Source organism: Lolium perenne, chromosome 2 (assembly GCF_019359855.2).
Source record: "Lolium perenne isolate Kyuss_39 chromosome 2, Kyuss_2.0, whole genome shotgun sequence".
Lineage (NCBI taxonomy): Eukaryota > Viridiplantae > Streptophyta > Magnoliopsida > Poales > Poaceae > Lolium > Lolium perenne.
Window position 1 is genome coordinate 73609325 of NC_067245.2, and position 16883 is coordinate 73626207.

Genomic DNA, 16883 nt, shown 5'->3' on the forward strand with positions numbered 1-16883 from the left:
ATTCACGGAGACATGAACCCACTATCGAGCATAAATACTCCCTCTTGGAGTTACAAGCATCTACTTGGCCAGAGCATCTACTAGTAACAGAGAGCATGCAAGATCATAAACAACACATAGACATAAATTGATAATCAACATAACATAGTATTCTCTATTCATCGGATCCCAACAAACGCAACATATAGAATTACAGATAGATGATCTTGATCATGTTCGGCAGCTCACAAGACCCGACAATTAAACACAATGAGGAGAAGACAACCATCTAGCTACTGCTATGGACCCATAGTCCAGGGGTGAACTACTCACTCATCACTCCGGAGGCGACCATGGCGGCGTAGAGTCCTCCGGGAGATGAATCCCCTCTCCGGTAGGGTGCCGGAGGCGATCTCCTGAATCCCCCGAGATGGGATTGGCGGCGGCGGCGTCTCTGGAAGGTTTTCCGTATCGTGGCTCTCGGTACTGGGGGTTTCACGACGGAGGCTTTAAGTAGGCGGAAGGGCAGGTCAGGGGGCCACACGAGGGGCCCACACTACAGGCCGGCGCGGCTAGGGCCTGGGCCGCCCTAGGGTGTGGCCACCTCGTGGCCCCACTTCGTCTCCTCTTCGGTCTTCTGGAAGCTTCGTGGCAAAATAGGACCCTGGGCGTTGATTTCGTCCAATTCCGAGAATATTTCGTTACTAGGATTTCTGAAACCAAAAACAGCAGAAAACAGCAACTGGCTCTTCGGCATCTTGTTAATAGGTTAGTTCCAGAAAATGCACGAATATGACATAAAGTGTGCATAAAACATGTAGATATCATCAATAATGTGGCATGGAACACAAGAAATTATCGATACATCGGAGACGTATCAGGCTGCCAGCAGCAGAGGGCGTGTGGCCACCACGCGCCGGGGAGGGGGCCACGCAGGCAGGGCGACGTGGCGCACGGAGGACCGCACGGAGCGGTGTGGCGACAGGGACCTCGAGCGCCTGCGCCGAGGCTGATCTCCTGATGCGTCTGCCGACGCGTGATCCAAGGACTGGGCGGGAGAATCCTCCTAGGATCTGGCGCTAGGTTCGTCATCTTGTGCAACACCATTAGAATCATCATTTGAGCTAAATTCTTTATGGTTTTCACTCAAATTTTTTCTGTCAACTCTTGTTCATCAAGTGCATATGCAGGGGCAACATCTACAGGAGCATCATTAGTAACAACAGGGACAGAAGGCAAAGGCATATAGTCATTAATGTGTGTCTCCCTATGAGTGGATGTGAAAGGTGAATCGGTGGGTAAAAGAAAATTTTCTTGACGGATACGAGAACCAGTATTGGGGTTGAGTGAGGCAAAGGGAAAAAGATTCACATCAAAAACCACATCACGGGAAATATAAACACGCCTAGTGGAGGGATCAAGACACTTAAATCCCTTGTGGGGAGAGCTGTAGCCAATGAAAACACACCGAGTAGAGCGAAAGGCAATCTTCCTTTTGTTATAGGTGCGCGGATTAGGCCAGCAAGCACAGCCAAAAACTCTAAGAGATTCATAGTTAGGTGTGGTTTTGAGAAGGCGCTCAACTGGGGTGTCATGATTTATCACTTTGCTGGGAAGAAGATTAATCAGAAAGGTTGCTGTAAGAAAAGCTTCATCCCAGAATTTAAGAGGCATAGAGGCATTGGCAAGTAAGGAAAGACCAACTTAAACTATGTGACGGTGTTTGTTTTCAGCAGACCCGTTCTGTTGATGAGCATGTGGACAAGAAACATGATGAGTAATGCCAATTTTCGGAAAGAACCATGCAACTTTTCATACTCGCCACACCAGTCAGTTTGCATACTAACAATTTTCCTATCAAAGTTGCGCTCTACTAACTGCTGGAAATTAAGAAACACTTGAGACATCCGACTTCTTTTTAAGCAAATAGATACAAGTGAATTTGCTAAAATCATCAATAAAGCTTACATAATATGAATGTTTTTCAACAGATACTAGTGCTGAACCCCATACTTCAGAGAACACTTGTTCCAATGGAACAGTGGAAACACTAGTAGAGACAGGGTATGGTAATTGATGACTCTTAGTTAGCTGACAAGAATCTCAAATGTATGGGTTTATTTCAGGAGAAAAGAAAATTATATGCTTTCTAAGAACTTGATGCACCACAAAAGAGGATGGATGTCCTAGGCAGCGATGCCATGTAGATGAAGATGGATTTATTGTAATGAAGGCTTGCTTGGAGGACCCAGTAGAGAATAGCACTGGTGGGTATAGATCATCATGACATGGACCTTCAAACAGAGTGCTCCCGGTGGCCAGATCCTTAATCAAAAAGAAAAAATGATGAAACTCAATGAATACATGGTTATCAAGTGTGAATCTATGGATATACATAAGATTTTTATATGCACTTGGGACATGAATAATGTCTTTAAGATGAAAAGAACTATGGGGAGTACGCAATATAGAATGACCAATATGACTTATTTGCATACTGTTGCCATTGATCATGTGCACATGATCACGACCTGTGTACTTCTCCTGGGTGGATACTTTGCTGAACTTGCTTGTAATATGATTTGTAGCTCCAGTGTCAGAATACCAGTTTGTGTCCACATCGTAGGATGCCAGATTTTCACCCTTGTTGTCTTGATCATCTCGGCGACCACCACCATAGAGCCTATCACGCTGGAACCTCCACCAACACTCATTGGCAGGATGCACATGCTTCTTGCAGATCTGACACTCCACATCAACAAAAGGAGTAAGGATGCGGTCATGGCGACGTCCATCATCACGAGGCCCATCTCTTGGACCATCATCCCGGCGCTTGGGCCGGTCATCATAGCGAGGACGTCTGTCATCACGATCATCATAGCGAGGACGCTTGTCATCATAGCGAGGGTGCTGGTCATCACGTCTATCACGGCTGTCATCACGGCGGTCGCGGTAATCATCAGGGCGGCGGTCATCACGACGCTCACAGTAATCATCACGTCGGTGATCATCCTGGAGGGCACCGTATGCTGGCGGGCGGTCAGCGGTGCGGCGTACCAGATTTGCAGAGGAGACAAATTCTTCTCCCATTGCATCTCCCAGCTTGTGCATCTGATCAAAAGACTGAAGCTGGCTATAGAGGTCTGTCAAGGTGGTCGAAGGATTTGCACGAATCGCTGTCTTCATATTATTGTAGTCATCATCAAGTCCACGAAGGATGGACCATGTCAGTTCATCATCATCAAGTGGCTTTCCTGCAGCAGCAAGCTCCGAGCTAAGAACTTTCATCTTCGCAAAATACTTTTCAGCGGACATACTTCCCTTCTTGGTATCATTGAGGGCAGAACACAGATGTTGGGCCCTAGCCTTCGACTGAGATGTGGTGAGAGAATTGATGGTTTTCCACACCTCAGCAGAGGTCTCAAGTCCAAGCACGTGAGAGAGCATCTCTGGTGATAAATAGCCTAGGACATAGTGCAGAACGTGTTGATCTCGAGCTATCCATGGGTCATATGCAGGGTTTTCAACTTCGCACTTGACGCCATCAGTGTCCACTTCAAGAAATTATGCTGGAGCTTTGTCATCCCCTTCAACGAGCTAGAGAACACGGGCACCGCGAAGTGCCGGGACGACGAGGGCCTTCCATATCAGGGTATTGTCGCGAGTCAGATCTGTGCTGGTGGCGCGCCAAGGGCAGCAGCCAGGGAGGAAAGCGACGAGGAACCCATCTAGGTTTTTTTTGGGTTGTTTTGATCGCTGTAAAGGATGTCCATCAGGTTTGCAGCGGCGGCGGCAGCAGATGGCTGCGACGGCGGCTGGTTATAGATGTATCTGGTTGCTGGTTTTCAGGGCGGAAGCGGCAAAATATGCGGCGGCGGCTGTAGTTTTGGACGTTTTGGTTTTGGGCTGAAGGTGCGGTGACTGATAACTCTGCGGTGGCAGTTGTCTATGGTTGTTTGGTTTTGGAGCGGCAGCGGCGGCGGTGATCAGGCAGCGATGTCGAGGAAGAGCGGCTCTGATACCATATTAGCGACAATAGGTTTTAAGTTGAGCGACTTACCCTTCTGGGTGTCGGCTTCGTGTTTATATAAGATGAAAGCCCATCAAGTCATTGTACAGGGAGGGGGAGTTCAATAGGTATCGGAGTACTACTCCATATACGGTATAGACAAAACTAAACCGAAACTATAACAAACTATGTTTAACACGTATAACTAAAGACATGGGTTGATCTCCTGTTCATGCATTTTCAGAAAAGATAAGGGGACACTATAGAGGATATTAAATTAGTAAGGAAAATGAATTAATGATAAAGGACTGATTTGGATTTTGGACTGCACCGGATATGAAGGGAGCATGCTGCTAAAGCGGACTGCGTCGTTTGGTATCAGAGCCTCGTTCGTCGAGGTCGGGGTCTTCATCATCGTCGAGCTGTGTCGCGAGCGATGGAGGAAGGTGTGCTGCCTGGTAAGTTGCGCCACCGGCGGCAAGGAAGTGATGGCCAAGGTGCGTGGCCATTGCCGCGAGGAGTTCATCATCCATGTACGAGTCGTCGACAATGTGCGTCATCGATGGCAACATGGAGGCAAGTCACCGGCGAGGTGCGGCACTAGTGGCGAACAAGAAGGCGAGTCGTCGGCGAGCTGCGTCACCAAAGGCAAGCACGAGTCAACGAGCGTGTCACGTCGGCGCGCTTGTGGTGAGGGCTTAGGAGGTGTGTCTCTCGGAGAGGCCAGCGGCGACGGCAGCAATCGGCGCGACAAAGATGGCATTGGTGGCCATCTCCGTGTTGCCTCGATGGCACCGTCGATAATGGGCTTCGAGCGAGGAATAAATAATAACAAGATTAGGGAGGTGATTGTAGGAACTAATCTTGTTAGTTAGCGTCTGATTTTAGTTCATGCATGTATTAGATCAAAGATAGCACATAGGCTACGGCAAGTACATACGTGGGTACACATGCAAGCTGATGTGTCAGTGTTAGTTAGCTAGCTATATGCAAGGCGCATTGTGTTTGGCCTAGTCGTGTGGCCGTTAGAGGAGTCGCACTAGTGCTGAAAGTGTGTGAGCATGCAGCTAGTTAGTGGAGAGATTAGTGGATCGTGGTTAGTTAGTGCATGGCGTGAGTGGCCGGTGTGGTGCTTAGGTTGTTGGCCTGTGAGTTCGTATCTTGTATGGCTATATAAGTCTGAACAAACGAATGAGCACTGGTGGAAAAAGGGGCTTTGGTCGCGGTTCGCAACTGCCATTAGTCGCGGTTGCGCAACCGCGACCAAAGTAGCGCGACTAAAGGCCCCCCCCTTTAGTCGCGGTTCTTACGAACCGCGACTAAAGGCCCGTCCACGTGGGCCGCAGGCGAGCGCCAGGGCGGAGGACCTTTAGTCGCGGTTCTTCTGGCCAACCGCGACTAAAGGCCTCCGCAGGGTTTAGGGTTTAGCCCCCCTCCCCCTAAATCTGGTTTCTTTTTAATTTGTATTATTTTATTTCTTTTGGGTTTTAATTTTGAAGGAGTTTCACATATTCTATGGTACTACATACATGCATATGAATGTACAATTTCAAACAAATTTGAAATTAGAACCAAAAAGAATTCAAGAGGAATATACAATATATATTCAATATCGGATGACCATATACAATATATATTCAATATCGGATGACCATATACAATTTTGAACAAGTTAGTTACAAATTCTGGTGCATATAAAGTTCTACGTCATCGTAATGGTGTTCTCCTCTAGGATCGATGACTTCCCTCGCCAACCATCCAGCTAGTTCCTCTTGAAGTGGTCGGAAGCGAGCTTCTGGACTAAGCGTCTTCCGGAGGTTATTCCTCAGGATGTTGTTCTCACACTTCTGGTCCCGCTCATTGCAGTATCTCCGGATCCTCTCACAAACATAGTATCCACATAGATTGGTCCCCGGTGGCTGAATATCCCCAGTCGTCCGCACTGCCATTTTAAAATGTAGCTCTTTTTTGAATTCACCGACCTTGGTATCTACGAACCGTCTCCAAACCCTACGAGGCAAAGAAAAATAAATAAACAAGAGAGTTATTAATTAGTTACTTGATATTAGGAAATGATGAACGAAATAGGCCGATCGATATAGAGCGCAAATGAATGAAAATAATTACTTTTGCATCATTTTTCTCATGTCGGCCCAAAGCGCCGGATCCATATTCAGAGAGTCGTGGACGAGAACTGAGGAGGTCTGAACTTGAATTACCATAAGAATCCAGTGGAACCTGCGGACACGATACATGCACGATCATGCATAACTCATCGATTAGCCACATACCATGCATGGAGTAAACAAAAGAGAATGTGCTCAAGACAGAAACACTCACCCAAAATGGTAAGGAAATAGAATATCACTTTTCTGTTGCTGTTTTCTAATAAACCGCCACAGTCATCCTCCACGTCGGCGGGGTGGTGTTCTAACACATGTGAATTAACGATGTGTGGGTCAATGAACCCAACATCATGGATGTTCCTTATTCGCATTTCCCGCTTCTTCATTCTGCATAATAGCGTACACAACAAGATAGTTAGGACAATATATATATATAGTGCAGGCAATGAACGAGATGGGGTAGAAATTAATAAATCACTTACAGAACGTAGCAACTGATGATAGATTTGTCGAGGTCGCGCAGATTGAACAGCTGGAACAATTCACTCAGATGAATTTGTACCCAGTAATGTTTGAAGTGATGCTCATATCTAACTTCCGCATAGATATAGTCTTTGGCATTTTTATGTTTTATGTAACCCTTGTACCAATTTAGCAGACCTTTCATTTGTCGAGGTAGATCCTCTTCCTGCGCAGGCTCGACGAGAGGGCCATTCTTCACATATGTAAATACTACGTCCTTCATTGGCGCCTCATCAAGGCCTAGCGATTGCATGAAGAGTGATACCTAAGTCGGCCGCTTGTTCTACGGCACTCGTTACAGTCAATCCATGTGCTGCCGCAGCTGCTATGATATCGGGGCATCCGGATCGGCGGCTTGCACTATGAGCGGGGCGATCGATTGTTTACTTTGTTCCCCGAGCTGGGCAACTTCTTTCCCCCTTTCTAAGTTTTTCTCGGCCTCCTCCAAGGCTTTCTTCTCCGCCAACTCTTGGTTCCTCTTGAACGCGAGTGCTTGCCTACGAAGTTCACGTAAATAGTCGTCAGGCAGATTCTTCGCGGCTTGGGACGGTGTGTTCAAAAATGACTTAGCCCACTGCTTTTGCTTCTCAGAATATACTGGCTTGGGCTCGCCCTCTCTTTTCTTCTTGCACTCCTCCTTCCATTTCTCATGCTGAGCAGCCACGGCCGCTGCATTTTCCTCGACACTAAGTTCCCAAGGCCTCGGGATGAGAGGCTTCAGTGATGGCTCTGGTATCTTTGTGGTTCTAGGTACATAAGGGTCCGGGTTAATAACCCAGACTGCTTCTCGCTTCTTCGCCGGAGGTGGATTGGGGCGGTACCGGTGTCTGATCACCCGCCGGACGAGGACTGGGGGGCGGCGTCTGCTTACCCGCCGGAGGTGAATTGGGGGGCGGCGTCGGCTGACGTGAATGAGGTGTATTAGGTGAAGCACCACCACCACCACCGCCACCGCCACCGTCACTGCCACCGCCACCGTCACCGCCACCGCCACCACCACCACCGTACGGGGGTGGACTTGTTGGCGCCTCGCCTGGAAACTTGATAAATTTCTTCTGCCATAGAATGAACTGGCGCTTGACATCTCCAAGTCTTTTCACCCCTTCAGGTGTAGCAATGTCAATGTCCAGGTCCTCAAACCCTTGGACTATCTCCTCCACCGTGACACGAGCATAGCCATCTTGAATGGGGTTGTTGTGGTGGAGTGCTCCAGGTGGTAAAGCACTGCCGATGGCTACCTTCATGGACATGTTCCCGATAGGATAATACAGATGACATGCTTTCATCTCCTTTATATCGTCCACGGGGTAGCGAGGAGGCTCCGGTGCAGTAATTTCGACCACCAGAGGCTCCGATGCAGTAATTTCGATCGTCGGTGCACCAGCCGGTGAGGCCTCCGTGGAAGCCACGCTGCTTCTTCTCCGCTGCTGGCTTCCGAGATCCATTGGATGATCTTCATGCTGCGCCCGAGCTGCATCTCTTTCGGCGACTAGTACACTCACGGTTTTCTTCATCACATCCATTTCCGTTACCAACTTCGCCACAACATCTGCATCCCGGATCCATCTTTCTCTTACGGCTTCTGTAACCGTACGGGTCATCGTTCTGGGGGAACCCTACTTTCCACGGAATGGGCCCCATGCCTCGTATACGTCCTCCGTGTTCAGGATTCCCGAGGGCTTTTGTCAGGGCGTCGTTCTCTCTGTTGAACTTGATCCTCCCCTCTTGAGCTTCCCTCATTGCCTCAATAAGCTTTTGGGTGGGTGTAATTATTTTGCCCCGATAAACACACTCCCTGTCTCCGGGTTCGGCGATCCCCCATGCCCGTACCACCAGCTTTTGGCCCTTGGGTCCCATCCCTCCGTACTGACGGATTCCTCGCGCCCTCAGCTCGTTCTCCATCTTCTCCCACTTAGGCTGCCAAAAGCGACACCCTCCTGGCCCCATGATATGATTGTACTCCTTCTTGGCCGCATTCTCCTTATTTTTTTCGATATTTCAAGGAACTGCTCCGATTTCTTTTGCTTCACAAATTCTGGCCAATCATGTTGCAGTTTCTCATATTGTCCTGTGAAATCCGGAGTCTTGCCCGGCTTGACAAAGTCATGGGCTAGATTTTGCTTGTATTTCCGGAATGCGTTGGCCATCCTAGAAAGAGCGAACTGTTTGACTAGCTTGCACCTCTCCTTGTTTTCCTGAATCTTGTTACCCGCCTCATCGTATCTGCGGTATTCCGGAGGTAGAACGAAATGTTCCATAAGCTTCTTGAAGCAATCTTTTTTTGTTCTCTTATCGACAAAAGTGAAACCAAGACGTGCCTTCTTTGGCTCATTCCACTCCTGGACGGTGATCGAGACGTTGTCTCTAACAACGGCTCCGCATTGGCTGACAAACTTGGTGGCGTTCTTGCTGGGCTCCAGCGGCCTGCCGGTTTGTTCATCGACAACATCGATGGTGCATGTTTCGTTTGGTTTCATCGTCTTGGTTGCGCCACGCTTTGACGACGTACTCGATTTTTTCGACGATCCGGCCGAGGGCTAAAATAAGAAAGAGAGTCGCGCGCGTTAGTACACACACATTTATTCAAATCAGTTAGTTTGTATCACCAGACGCTCAATATGTATATATATATACCTCGGCGCCGGAGGTGGTTGCTACTTCCAATTGAAGATCGTCGTTTATCGACGTTTCTTCGGCATCATCTGCTTGCTGACGGCGCCCTTCATCTTCACCCTCAAGGTTCAGATAAGAAGAGATATCATCTTCTTCTTCTCCGGTCGGCACATATAGAATATCGCCTTTTATGATGCCGAACATATGGTCTTCAGCTTCCGGATCATAGTTGTCCAGAATCGGGTCAGCTCTATCGTCCGCCATATGTCAGTCCTGAAAACATGTAGTCAAAAAGGCGGTGGCAAAAGGAGGGGGCGAGGAAGGGGTGCGCGCGGAGTCGGAGTCGGTGACGAAAGGGCGGTGGCGAAAGGGCGGCGGTGGTGAAAAGGCAGTGGTGGTGCCGCCCCCTCTCGACCCAAAAAAAAAACACCGCTCGTATACGGACGGGGCGACGAGGGGCTCGCTGCCCCCTCCGTATACGCGCGGTGGTTAGTTTTTTTTTACACAATCTTTACTTCATTTTTATTAAGTCAAAATTTTAGTTTTTTTTAAACAATCTTTACTTCATTTTTATTAAGTCAAAATTTTAGTTTTTTTTAAACAAAGTTTTTAATTAAGTCAAAGTTTTTAATTAAGACATAGTTTTTAATTAAGTCAAAATTTTAGTTCTTTTTTTAGTACCCATTTTAGTTCAACTTTTATTAAGTCAAAGTTGTAGTTTCATTTTTACTAGTTTTTAATTAAAAAAACTTATATATAGTTAAACAAAGTAAAAAACTAAAAAACTAAAAAAAAAAAGAAAAAAAAGGCAGGCCGCGGGGGCTCGTCTGCGCGCTCCTCCGGACCGGCCCATCTCTCTCTCTCTCCCGCGGTGGCGCGCGGCAACGGTCGGCGCGCGTGTGGCGGCGGCGACGATGACGTACTCGGGGCGGCGGAGATCGAGCGGCGGACGACGAACTCGGGCGGCGGACGAAGAACGCGCGGCGGTGGACGACGAACTCGGGCGGCGGACGACGAACGCGCGGCGGAGGAGCTCGATCGGGCGGAGAAACGAAGAATGAACCGCCAGGGCGCGCGCGCGAATTTATAGCGGTGACCCTTTAGTCGCGGTTGGGGTCCCCAACCGCGTCTAAAGGGGTACCTTTAGTCGCGGTTGGCCTCCCCAACCGCGACTAAAGGGTATTTTCGGCGGGTTTAAGTTTCTCGCGGAAAATACCCTTTAGTCGCGGTTGGCGCGGCCCACCGCGACTAAAGCTATTTTTCAAATTTCTTTTCTTTTTCCGAGATATATCAATAAATTCAGAAAAATTAAACTAATACATTTCAAATTTTTTAAAATACAAATAATATATCAAAAAAAAGAAAAATAAAACTAATTCAATTTAAAATCTTAAAAATACAAATATTATATCAAAAAAATTAGGAAAATAAAACTAATTCAATTCAAAATATTAAAAATACAAATTATATATCAAAAAAATCAGAAAAATAAAACTAATTCATTTCAATATGTTAAAAATACAAATAATATATCAAAAAATTCAGAAAAATAAAACTAATTCAATTCAAAAAATTTAAAATACATATAATATATCAAAAAATTCATAAAAATAAAACTAATTCAATTCAAAATCTTAAAAATACAAATAATATATCAAAAAATTCAGAAAAATAAAACTAATTCAATTCAAAATGTTTAAAATACATATAATATATCAAAAAATTCATAAAAATAAAACTAATTCAATTCAAAATCTTAAAAATACAAATAATATATCAAAAAATTAAGAAAAATAAAACTAATTCAATTCAAAATGTTTAAAATACATATAATATATCAAAAAATTCATAAAAATAAAACTAATTCAATTCAAAATCTTAAAAATACAAATAATATATCAAAAAATTCAGAAAAATAAAACTAATTCAATTCAAAATTTTAAAAATACAAATTATCAAAAATTCATAAAAATAAAACTAATTCAATTCAAAAGTTCGTTGGCCCCCTCTTCCCGCCTCTTTCCGCCGACCCCCTCTTCCCTCCTCGTCTTCCCGCCATTTCTTCCCTGTCTTCCCGCCTCTTTCTTCCCGCCAATTGTTTCCCGCCAATTTCTTCCGGCCTCTTTCTTCCCGCCAATTTTTTCCCGCCAATTTCTTCCCGCCACTTTCTCCCCGCCTCTTTCTTCCCCGCCTCCCCGTCTTCCCGCTCCCATTTTTCCCGCCATTTGTCACTACATATAGGTAGCCGGCTTGGCCAGCATCACATCTCTACAATATCTCTCATCACTCTCTCATGGCTTCCACCGCACCCACTCTAACCTACCGGCGGGTGGAGGAGCTTTGCGCCTCGAACTACCCTTGCCCTCCGGCTACCGCGTCCCTGCCGGCTGGAGCCTAAGCGCCGGCGGCGTGCCGGTCCCTCCCGTCCCTCGAGTGCTGCGCGCCGGCGGCCATCACGAACCACTACTACCTCGACCTCACGCCGGAGCAGCGGATGAATCCCCGTTGGCATCCCGATAACCAGCATACTTGGGACGCCTTCTTCATCAATCGGCGTGAGAGGGCGCTCGCCAGGTATGAGGAGGACGGTCTGCCTCCTGGAAACTTCCACGAGGCCGGCCGTCGGCTATGGTGGTACGGCCGGACTCTGCAGAGCGTTATGGACTACATCACGGCCGGCGATATCCCCCGCCTGCGCTACCCTCAGTTCGAGCCACGAGCGCCGCCCGACGACAGCGATGACAGCAGCGGCAGCACGACGCCGGCAACTTAGAAGGCGACGACTACCGGTACAACGGCGGCGGCTATGAAGACTACGAGTATGCATATTATACGCCTAGGCAGGAGTATGACTAAATCACTCCAAATTTCATGTATGCAGGAGTATGACTTAGTCACTCCAAATTTCCTGTATGAAGGAGTATGACTTAGTCACTCCAAATTTCATGTATGCATGCAGGAGTATGACTTAGTCACTCCAAATTTCATGTATCATCAGTGCTATCTCGAGTCAATTGAATCATTCGAAAATGGACACCAAACACATCACGGGTAATATAATTCACATGATTCATTCAACAAAGTTTGGTACAATAAATTATTACACATCATTTCTTCCCTTGTGTCCCTGCTTGCTTACGATTGTGCCGTATCCATGGAGCATCCTCATCATTTAACTTAATGCTTGGGTCGGTGTTCACTTTGAAGGGCGGAATTTCAGCAAACATATTATAATCTTCGACATGTCTGTCTTGTCCTCCACTCCCACGATGTTTCTTTTCCTGAAAGAACAATGTGGCGCTTTGAATCATCGCATGATGTACCGATCGTTTTCTTATCTTTCCGTTTCCTCGGTTTGCTACTCATGTCCTTCACATAGAAAACCTGAGCGACATCTTTCGCTAGGACGAATGGTTCGTCAAGGTAACCAAGATTGTTGAAATCCACCATTGTCATTCCGTATTGCTGGTCCACCTTTACCCCACCTCCTGTTAGCTTGAACCATTTGCAGGAACAAAGGGACCCTAAAGGAGGGTCCATAGTCAAGTTCCCATATCTCCTCTATGTAACCATAATATGTGACCTTTTGCCCATTCTCGGTTGCCGCATCAAAGCGGACACCACTGTTTTGGTTGCTGCTCTTTTTATCTTGGGCGATCGTGTAAAATGTATTCCCATTTATCTCGTACCCTTGGAAAGTCGTTATAGTCGAAGATGGTGTCTTGGCCAACATGTACAGCTGATCTACAACCTTATTGTCACTCATTAAATGTTTTCTCAACCAACTGCCGAAAGTCTCCATGTGGGCCTTCCTAATCCAGGATTCGGGCTTCCCGGGGTTGTCCGAGCGTAAAATATTCTTGTGTTTCTCAAAGTACGGAGCCACCAAGCTGGAATTGGTCGAAGCTGTGTGGTGTGCTTCGATCGAGAGAATGGCCGTCCATACATATCATTGATTTCCTTCCGATCGTGCCTTTTCCACTTAGTCTCCCCTCGTGCCGCGATTGAGGAAGACCAATCGGCTTAAGGTCAGGAACAAAGTCAACACAAAACTCAATTACCTCCTCATTTCCATAGCCCTTGGCGATGCTTCCTTCGGCCTAGCACGGTTACGAACATATTTCTTTAATACTCCCATGAACCTCTCGAAGGGGAACATATTGTGTAGAAATACAGACCGAGAATGGAAATCTCATCGACTAGGTGAACCAGGAGGTGCGTCATAATATTGAAGAAGGATGGCGGGAACACCAACTCGAAACCGACAAGACATTGGATCACATCGTTACAGAACCGTGGTAGAACTTCTGGATTGATTACCTTCGAGAGATTGCATTGAGGAATGCACATAGCTTCACAATGGCTACTCGAACATTTTCCGGCAGGAGCCCCTCAAAGCAATCGGAAGCAATTGCGTCATAATCACGTGGCGGTCGTGAGACTTCAGGTTTTGGAACTTTTTCTCCGCCATGTTGATTATTCCCTTTATATTGGACGAGAATCCTGACGGGACCTTCATACTGCTCGAGGCATTCAAAAAAGATGACCTTCTCTTCTTTGGTCGTAGCGTAGCCGGCACGACCTTGAAACCGTTCCGGATGCCGGTCATCGGGGTCTTTCAAACTTTGCTGGTCCCGCCGTGCTTCCTTTGTATCATTTGACTTCCCATACACGCCCAAGAAGCTTAGGATGTTCACGCAAATATTCTTCGTAACGTGCATCACGTCGATTGCGTAGCGGACTTCTAGGACTTTCCAATATTCTAGCTCCCGAATATAGATTTCTTCTTCCACATGGCTACGTGCCCATCAGCTCCCTTCGGAACCGATTGTCCGCCAGACCCTTTCCAAAGATGACTTTCAAATCCTTGACCATATCAAATACCTCAGGCACCAGTGTGTTCCGCAGCTTCGGTCGGTGATCTGCCTTGCCGTTGTAATGCTTGCCTTTCTTTCTTCTTTGGATGACCTTTCGGAAGAAATCGACGATGCCCAAGGTACACGTTCTTCTTACAATTTGGCAAATGTACACTTTCGGTCTCATGTAAGCGGTGCGTGCATGCATTGTATCCCTTATTTGACAGTCCCGAAAGGTTACTAAGAGCAGGCCAATCGTTGATGGTTACGAAAAGCAACACTCGTAGGTCAAATTCCTCTTCTTTGTGCTCATCCCACACACGGACACCAGGTCTGCCCCACAGCTGTAAAAGTTCATCAACTAATGGCCTTAGGTACACATCGATGTCGTTGCCGGGTTGCTTCGGACCTTGGATGAGCACTGGCATCATAATGAACTTCCGCTTCATGCACAACCAAGGAGGAAGGTTGTAGATGCATAGAATCACGGGCCAGGTACTATGGCTGGAGCTCGCTCGCCAAAAGGATTCATGCCATCCGTACTTAGACCAAATCTTATGTTCCTTGCGTCGGCTGCAAAATCTTTGAACTCTCTGTCGATCTTTCTCCATTGCGTTCCATCTGCGGGGTGTCTCAACTCCCCGTCCGACTTACGGTCCTCTTTGTGCCATCGCAACAACTTGGCATGCTCTTTGTTCCTGAACAGGACGTTTCAACCGTGGTATTATAGGAGCATACCACATCACCTTGGCGGGAACCCTCTTCCTGGGTTTCGGCCCTCAACATCGTCACCAGGGTCATCGCCTCGATCTTATAACGCAATGCGGTGCATACCGGGCATTCATTCAAATTCTCGTATTCACCGCGGTAGAGGATGCGATCGTTGATGCATGGATGTATCTTAAGAACGTCTAACCCTAGAGGGCTGACTACCTTCTTTGCTTCGTACGTAGTGGCGTGCAACTCGTTATTATTTGGAAACATATTCTTCAACATTTTCAGCATGTTTTCAAATGCCGAGTCAGCTACACCTGCCTGTGCCTTCCATCTCAGCAAATCCAAGTGTGCAGCCCAGCTTTTTCGGACCATCATCGCATCCGGGGTACAGCGCCTTCCTGTGATCCTCTAACATGCGATCCAAATTCTCCCTCTCTTTTTCAGTTTCGCAGCGTCTCCGTGCATCAGCAATGGTCCGACCAAGATCATCAACGGGATCATCACGTGCCTCTTCTTCACCTTCCCCTTCACCTTCCCCTTCACCTTCAGCATCCTCCATGAAAGTATCACCGAAATGAGCAAGATAGCTTTCATCGATGAAATCATCCCCTTCTTCATCTTCTTCCATTATAACCCCTCTTTCTCCATGCTTGGTCCAACAATTATAGCTTGGCATGAAACCGTGCCGAAGCAGGTGCATGTGAACATCTCTTGAGGAAGAGTAACCCTTCTGATTCTTACAGTTAACACATGGACAGATAACAAAACCCCCCTGCTTGTTCGCATTAGCCACTACGAGGAAATCTTTCAAACCCGCACTGAACTCGCCGGAGAGTCGGTTACCGTACATCCATTGTCGATTCATCTGCATTATTATAATATAAAATATATAATTAACCATCATGCATTTGTTAAACTAACTAGCTACAAACAATATAAATTAAACAATGAACTACACACACATGCACATTTTATCAACGACACATCAAAGGTTCAAGTTGCTAACCGCGATCGAGGAGGAAAAAATAAATGAGAAAGCTCAAGTGTGGCTCCAACACTTCATATCATGTTTGTTTCATGCTCTTGGGGCATTTCATCAAACACCTTATGTGCATAAGAGGAACCAAAAGCAAACCTAACACCCACTTGTGAAGCTTGTGAAGAGAATGGCACCAAATGGCTAAGTGTTGGCTGCTGGGTGGGTATATACAGGGGAGGGGCTTTAGTCCCGGTTGGCCTGGCCAACCGCGACTAAAGGCCTTCGGGCACCTTTAGTCGCGGTTGGCCTGGCCAACCGCGACTAAAGCCCCCCACGTGCACCGGCTGGCCACCGAGCGCCCAGGGCCCAGGCCTTTGGTCGCGGTTCGCCTCCCGAACAGCGACTAAAGGTACCATTAGTCGCGGTTCCTGCAGCTTCGCGACTTATGGGGCTCACCCGAAGTCTGTTTTTCCACCAGTGGAGAAAGATGATCCTGCGGGCAGAGAAACAATGTAGTCTTTATGAGTGCCAAGGATGAGAGTCTAGGCAAAGCCTTTATGTTCTTTCTTGGTACCTGTCTGCGTGTGTGTGTTTTTGGGTTTTGGTGTGTTTGTGAGAGATCGTGAGGGAGAAGAGGCCGGGGCTGCAAAGTGCAGCTTCTTCACGGACTGCTGGTGTCCGAGTCATATCCCTCCTCATCAACATCCAGTCATCATGTAGTTTGGGACGCGACCGGATGATCATGTCAGCTTATGGAAATCCAGTATGAGAGGTCGAACCACCAGAGGAAGCCTTTGTGGGAGAGGACGCTCTCTCTTCTGACCATGATGTTGGAGGACTCCTCGACCCAGTTGTACATGTCCACCGTGCAGCGGATCGTCACGCAGCCGTGCTCTGCAAGCACCCATGGGTTGAGCTCAGCAACCATGAGATTGCTCCGACTATAGATGAGGCCGACAGAGTGGTGACACTTGAGTCCTACGCCGTTGGGGACGATGCTCAGCTTCTTGCGGACCAATGGATCGCAGTTCGCAGAGGTAGTAGGTCCAGCCGATCTCGCTGTAACCGCAGAGAAAGATGCC